Source organism: Eumetopias jubatus, unplaced genomic scaffold, assembly GCF_037043125.1.
Source record: "Eumetopias jubatus isolate StellerSeaLion01/CBP00866 unplaced genomic scaffold, mEumJub1_p1.0 scaffold_4, whole genome shotgun sequence".
Classification (NCBI taxonomy): Eukaryota; Metazoa; Chordata; class Mammalia; order Carnivora; family Otariidae; genus Eumetopias; species Eumetopias jubatus.
The window spans coordinates 167580007-167586873 of record NW_028274810.1 but is presented as its reverse complement, the minus strand read 5'-3'; the positions used below and the strand labels follow the sequence as shown (position 1 = coordinate 167586873).

The following is a 6867-nucleotide window of genomic DNA, read 5'->3' as shown; positions in this document are numbered from 1 at the left end:
ATTCTGGACTGGTCCTAGGCTCTCCTAGGCACCTAGAGACATGGTGGGGTTGATCTTGATGTCTGATCGCTCATTTTTCTCACCAGAGTCCAAATCCCTGATTTCAAGGTCCTGGATTAGATAGTCTTTTCTTCTAAAAGTATCCAACAGCTTGCCCCCAATACAGACAAGATATTTTTAACAGCCTTACTCAGGTATAGTGATATACCAAAAAAAAAAAAAAAAACATATTTAAAGTATACAATTTGATGAGTTTTGACATATGTATATACCCTTGATTGTGTAATAGACATATCCATCACCTCCAGAAGTTTCCTCCTGCCCTTTTTTTTTTCTGTTTTTTATTTGCTGTTTTGTGGTAAGGACATTTAATATGAGATCTACCCACTGAACATTTCTAAATGCACAGTATTATTAACTACAGGCACAACGTTGTACAACAGATTTAATAGTAGCTTCTCAAAGAGTAATGCTCTCCTTCTTTCCGAACTTATAAATTGACCCATTAACTGTGAGGTACCCATGGCAGTGTTTCTGGAGCAGCCAGTTGTCCCTGGGTCCTCTTATCTTTCCTTTTTGGGTGAAGTCATCCTTGTGGGCTGGAGGTAACCCTGACTCTAGAGTGGCTCTTGGGAGCAATGTTTAATCAACAGTAGCCATTACCTCATATTAAATTCCAGCCACAACGCCACGTGCAATCTGGCCATGACCCTCACAATTCAAATTGTTGTGGACTTGGATTATGTAATTCTGAGCTACATATTTCCTTCAGACATGAAGTTGGCTCTTCTGAGTCATTGAGATCAGGGAGATTTCTAAGGGTTGCTTTTCTACTTGGAATGATAGATTGGTGTTGTTCTGTCCAGTTCTTTTTGTGCTTATCGGTGTTGATATGCCCAGTTATTTTTGTGCTTATCAGGAAAAAATAGACCATGAACTGAGGCTGGGAGTAGTCTGTGATGATCAAAAATAATAAAGGTAATTTAATCCTTGGTGATTTAACCCTTGATCATATAAGAAATTTTAAGAATTTAAGTAGTTCAGGGGCGCCTGGGTGGCTCAGTCGTTAAGCATCTGCCTTCGGCTCAGGCCATGATCCCAGGGTCTTGGGATCAAGCCCCACATTGAGGTTCCTGCTCAGCCGGAAGCCTGCTTCTCCCTCTCTCGCTCCCCCTGCTTGTGTTCCCTCTCTCGCTGTGTCCCTCTCTATCAAATAAATAAATAAAATCTTCAAAAAAAATTTAAGTAATTCAAAACATTAAATACACAAAGTTCATTTAATTTTGCTCGTTAGAAGGCAACTCCATTCAGAATCCCGTAACAAGAGAGTCTGTAAGTCCTAAAAGGAACAAATTCTGCTTAATTAGTTTAAAATATCATCTCACGGGTGCCTGGGTGGCTCAGTTGGTTAAGTGACTGCCTTCGGCTCAGGTCATGATCCTGGAGTCCCGGGATCGAGTCCCACATCGGGCTCCCTGCTCAGCGGGGAGTCTGCTTCTCCCTCTGACCCTCCCTCCTCTCATGCTCTCTCTCTCTCTCTCTCTCTCATTCTCTCTCTCAAATAAATAAATAAAATCTTTAAAAAATAAAAAAAATAAAATAAAATAAAAAAATAAAAATAAATAAAATATCATCTCACTCCCTACAACAGCAAATTATAATTGAAGAGCTAAACACAAAATTAAATAATAAACATAAATATAAAAAATAGAAGCAAATATTCACCAAAACTTTAGGAGAAGAAATGTCAAGCAACAGAAGAAATTACAAAAGATTGAAAGATATATTTACATAAAAGATTGAATACATCTAAAAAAATATAATAGCTCTTTTTCCCCCATTGCCAAGCAATGAGGAGCTCTTGTCTATGTTCGCAGCCATACGGTCCAAGGGTCCTCTGCAGTCCGTGCAGGTCTTCGGTAGCAAGGAGACAGCCACAGCCACTGCCTCATCAAGGTGAATGGGCAGCCCTAGCCCCGCATGCTGCAACATAAGCTATTGGAACCAGCTCTGCTTGGGCGCAAGGAGCAATTTGCCAGGGGGGACATCTGAGTCCGAGTAAAGGGTGGTGGTCACGTGGCCCAGATTGACGCAATCCACCTGTCCATCTCCAGAGCCCTGGTGACCTATTATCAGAAGTACCTATTATCAGAAGGATGAGGCTTCCAAGAAGGATATCAAAGACATTCTCCTCCAGTACAACCTGCCCCTGCCGGGTAGCTGATCTCTGGCGCTGCCAATCCAAAGAGTTTAGAGGTCCCGGCACTGGTGCTCGCTACCAGAAAGCCTACCAATAAGCCCATCATGAAGATCAGGGTTCACCTTTATAATAAACAATTGTCATGGGACTTACAAAAATATATATAATAGAAATTAAAAGTCAGGGGCACCTGGGTGGCTCAGTCGTTAAGCGTCTGCCTTCAGCTCAGGTCATGATCCCAGCATCCTGGGATCAAGCCCGGCATCCGGCTCCCTGCTCAGCCGGCAGCCTGCTTCTCCTTCTCCCACTCCCCCTGCTTGTGTTCCTGCTCTCAGTATCTCTCTCTCTCTGTCATATAAATAAATAAAAAATCTTTAAAAAAAGAAATTAAAAGTCAAATAGCACATTGGAGCAAATCATTTGTTATACCAGAAAGGATTATTAATTTTTATATAAAGACATATTTTGATATAAGCAATGAGAGCTGATAGGAAAGTAGGCAAAGAACAAGGTTTCTCTTTATTAATAAAAGAAAAAAACACAACTGGTTGATAAAAATACAGAAAAGTGTTCTACCTTGTGGTCATCAATGAAAATTTTTAAGACCCAAGATAAAATTTTAACTTCTCTAGTTATTTACTTATTCAGTAGGTGATTCACTCAACCAGCCTTTATTAAACAGGAAGAGGCAAGGTGCTATGGATTAAGTGATTAGATACCCAGAGTGCTTCTGTCAGTGAAATTTCAGCCCCCTTGTAAAAAGAAAGGCCCAGAGAAAAGAGGCACACACACATAAAAGGGGTAGTAAAATATACCTGGTGTAGCAAATAGTTTCAGAAATATTTCACATCATTAATAATATTGCTACTGATGAGAATTTGGTACAGATGGGTCTCCTTATACTGCAAATAGGAGTAAAATCACTATCACATTTTTTGGACAGAAATTTGTCATATTATTTTAAGAATTGTAATTCATGAACTCTAAATTCATACCCTTTGATCCTACTATTATTTTTCTGGGCATCTAGTCAAAAGAAAAGGTTTTATGTTCTGAAAAATAAATTCACGGGGTGCCTGGGTGCTGTTGTTAAGTGTCCAACTCTTGATTTTTGGCTCAAGTCATGATCTCAGGGTCATGAGATCGAGCCCTGCATGGGGGTCTCGGCTGGGCATGGGATTCTCTCTTTCCCTCTCCCTCAAGCTCATGCTCTCTCTCAAAAAAAAAAATTCACAAAGATTTCCATAACACCATTGCTGATCAGTATAAGAGCAAAAGACTGAGAGAAACCATAGAAAACTCTGGTTTCTCCACTTAATGAAATATAGCCATTAAAAATAAGTTTCATGAAAAGTATGATATAAAGCAAATATTTGAAATCTGAAATTGTATACATACAAAAAATAAAATCTATTTAATAAATAAACTGTATCTAAAAATATCCCTGAATAAAAATGTTAGCAGAAGTTGTTTGGATATAGCAGTCATAGTAATGTTATTGTTTCTAATGATTCACTTTATTCATAACTGTAATAGTGTCCCATTCATTCTGGCTTTAGCCATGTGACTTGCTTTGGCCAGTGGAATGTGCATGCACTCTACTCCAGGAGAAGTTTTAAATGCAATTTCATGAGATTAGCACATCCCAAAATAAGGACTACTCCTCCAGCCTAGATCTTGGAATAAGACATAAATCACCCGCACAACCCCCCTGTAATGTGATAGGAAAGTGAAGATGTTATTTTAAGTTGCTGGAGTTTTAGAACTGTTTATTTCTTCAGCAAAGGCTAATTAATACAGAAATTTTGTTTACTTTTTAGAATACTGTGTTTTCAGAAATTTCTCAGTAAGCGTTTAATGATTTTCAAAGTTTCAAACAAGTATCTCTGCCTGAAAACTAACAAAGGCCCTGGAGGGAAATGAAAATAGTTATTTTCACACAAGATGGAGGATCACGTCTGAGTATCATGGGAAATTATTATGACTTGTCCTGAGGATTAAAACAAAAAACAAAAACAAAAACAAAAAAACACCTCAGTTAAATGAAATTTTTTCACTCTTAAACTTATTTTTTTAATTTTCTTATTAAAAGTGAGGGCGAAAGCCACTGAGGACTGACAATCAGGAACAACTAATGAAGATCCAGATTCTGGAACAAATTATATCCTTCTACAGTGCATTCTTTCCCTTCCTGGCTCATTCTTATTCTTTCCAATTAATGTTGTCCTTATTACCTCAGAATAATGGGAGTCAGCTCCGCCACCATTAGGCTGGCAATGAGTGCAGTGGCTTGCCTGGCAGCAGGAGTGACAGCAAAGACCCCTAATATTTAAAATACAGAATGAGCCCTTAATAAATAGTAGCAAATAATACTCAAAATATTCATTAGCGACAGTATTTTTCTTGTTCCAGAAATGAGAATAAGAGCCAGTCTGTAAACCCACTGCTGCCAACCACATATCTAAAATAGTATACAGGGGATTTTATCATAGGGGAAATAAAGAGATTTCCTTTAATGAAGGATTGTCAAGACTACACAGGGAAGAGAAATGTTGACAGCCAGCTGTGGCTGGAAAGTGATCGGATCACTAAAGCAGGTAGCACAAGCTATGTTAAAAGGAAAGACTTATGCTATCCAAAACCTCAATGAGAACAGCTTCCTAAGTAGAATTTATCATGCCTCAGTGAATTAAATTTTTTTATTTTGTAAGTAGCAATGTCATTTGAGATAATTATTAATTGTTCAAGATTTGCTTTCAATCATGTGCTGTTATATATATTTCCTCATGATTGCCCTCATGGCTTATTATACAAATCCATCTAAATTAGTAACAGCCATTACTCTCAGTGCACTATTAATATTCCTTTCAAACTGTTGTTATCATTTTTAGTTATATATCTGTAAAATAATTTCTTTAATATTCACTTCTTCTACTAGACTCACCACCATATTCCCAGTGTCCAGTATCTGAGAAGCACTGAATAAATATTTGTTGGTTAGTTGGCCGGGTGATTGATTGCATGAGTTAGAAAGTTAGATTACGTGACTATAAAAGTTGTGGTTTTATGATATCCCATATTTCTGCAGACAAGGATTTCTATGCAGTCTAGAAGAGCTGGTGGATTTCCTCCTGCTTCCCCACAGTGAGAAATATACTGTAAATAAAGTTAAAGCTCAGAGAAGTTAGTTTTCTGCAGATCACACCATGGTGGTTAAGAGCATCTGGAGCTGGACTAGCCCCACACTGCTTGTTTAACACATGTCTTTGAGATAATAGAAAATATATGTATTGGTCTCTGCCCCTCGTTCCTGGCACAGAGATCCTAAAACCCTGGTATATTCCTAAGTGTTAAAGAGCACTAGGAGCATCTTTAGTTCCATTGAGGAAACTCTGGTTGGGTTTCTGGATGGCTCCTGGACAGAGGCCGGTCACCAGAAAGACCAAGCCATGACTAGAAGCTTGGAATTTTTAGCCACCCTCCCCCATATCCTCCAGAGAGGGAAGAGGGACTGGAAGTGGAGTTAATAATTGATTATGCTTATGTAAGGAAACCTCTATAAAATCTCAGTAGTATGGGGTTCAGAGAGCTTGCAAGTTGGTGAACACATTCACGTACTGGGGGTGGGGGTAACACCCTACAACTTCACAGAAACAGAAGCTTCTGTACTCAGGACCTGCCCAGGCCTTGCCCTGTTTATCTCTTCATCAGGCTGTTCATCCATATCCTTTATTCTATCCTTTAATATATAGATATGTGTAAGTGTTGCCCTATGTTCCGTGAGCCACTGTAGCAAATTCAGAGAACCAAAGGAGGGGGTCATTGGAACCTCTGAGCTACAGCTGGTTGACCAGAAGCACAGGTGATAACCAGGGCTTGCTGTTGGCATCTGAAATGAATGGTGAGGGTGGGGAGCAGTCTTGTGGCCCTGAGCCCTGAACCTATGGAATTTGATGGTGTCTCCAGGTGGAGGGTGGTGTGGGGAAAACAAAACCCCATGTTTGGTGACCAGAAGAGTCAGAAGCAAAGTGTGTGTGAGTAGTAGAGGAGACACACAGGAGACACATGGGTGGAAAACTGGGTCTTTCTTATCCAGTGACCATGGACAAGTCACTTAAACTCTCTGTGTTCCAGCTTTGTCATTGGTAAATTGGGGGTAATAAAAGTACTTACCTCATGGGGTTGTTTTAGGATTTTAAAGTCCTCAGAAGAGTGTCTGATACATAGTAAGTGCTATGTAAGTGTGAGCTATTATTATCAAATAATTGAAAATAATCTAGACTGATTCCTAGCATCATGAGCCCAACTATTTAAACATCTCCTTGGCATTTTCTGTGTTAATCTAGGTATTAATCTAGGCTTTGAGGATGCAAAATAATGTAGACAGTCCTTGCTCTTGAAGAACATGCAATCCAGGAAGGACAAATAAGCCAAAGAACAGATATCCCAGTGAAATCATGGTAAGTGATATTGCTGAATTAAAACTGCAAGTGCTCCTGGAGTACAGAGGAGCAAAATAACCAATCCTGCTCAAGGCGAAATGAGGAATACTTACCTGAGGTGTTGCCACATCAGTTGGGCCATGAAGGATGAGTAGGAGTTGAATTGATACAGCAGATCCACATTCATGACACCCCCCTGTTCTCTGAAAATGGAATCTTATTTTT

General features: G+C 39.2%; 1 pseudogene; it reads left to right on the top strand.

Moving 5' to 3' along the window:
- The first annotated feature begins 1858 nt into the window (after positions 1-1858).
- On the top strand, positions 1859-2297 carry LOC114213784 (small ribosomal subunit protein uS9 pseudogene; annotated as a pseudogene).
- The last annotated feature ends 4570 nt before the right edge of the window (positions 2298-6867 follow it).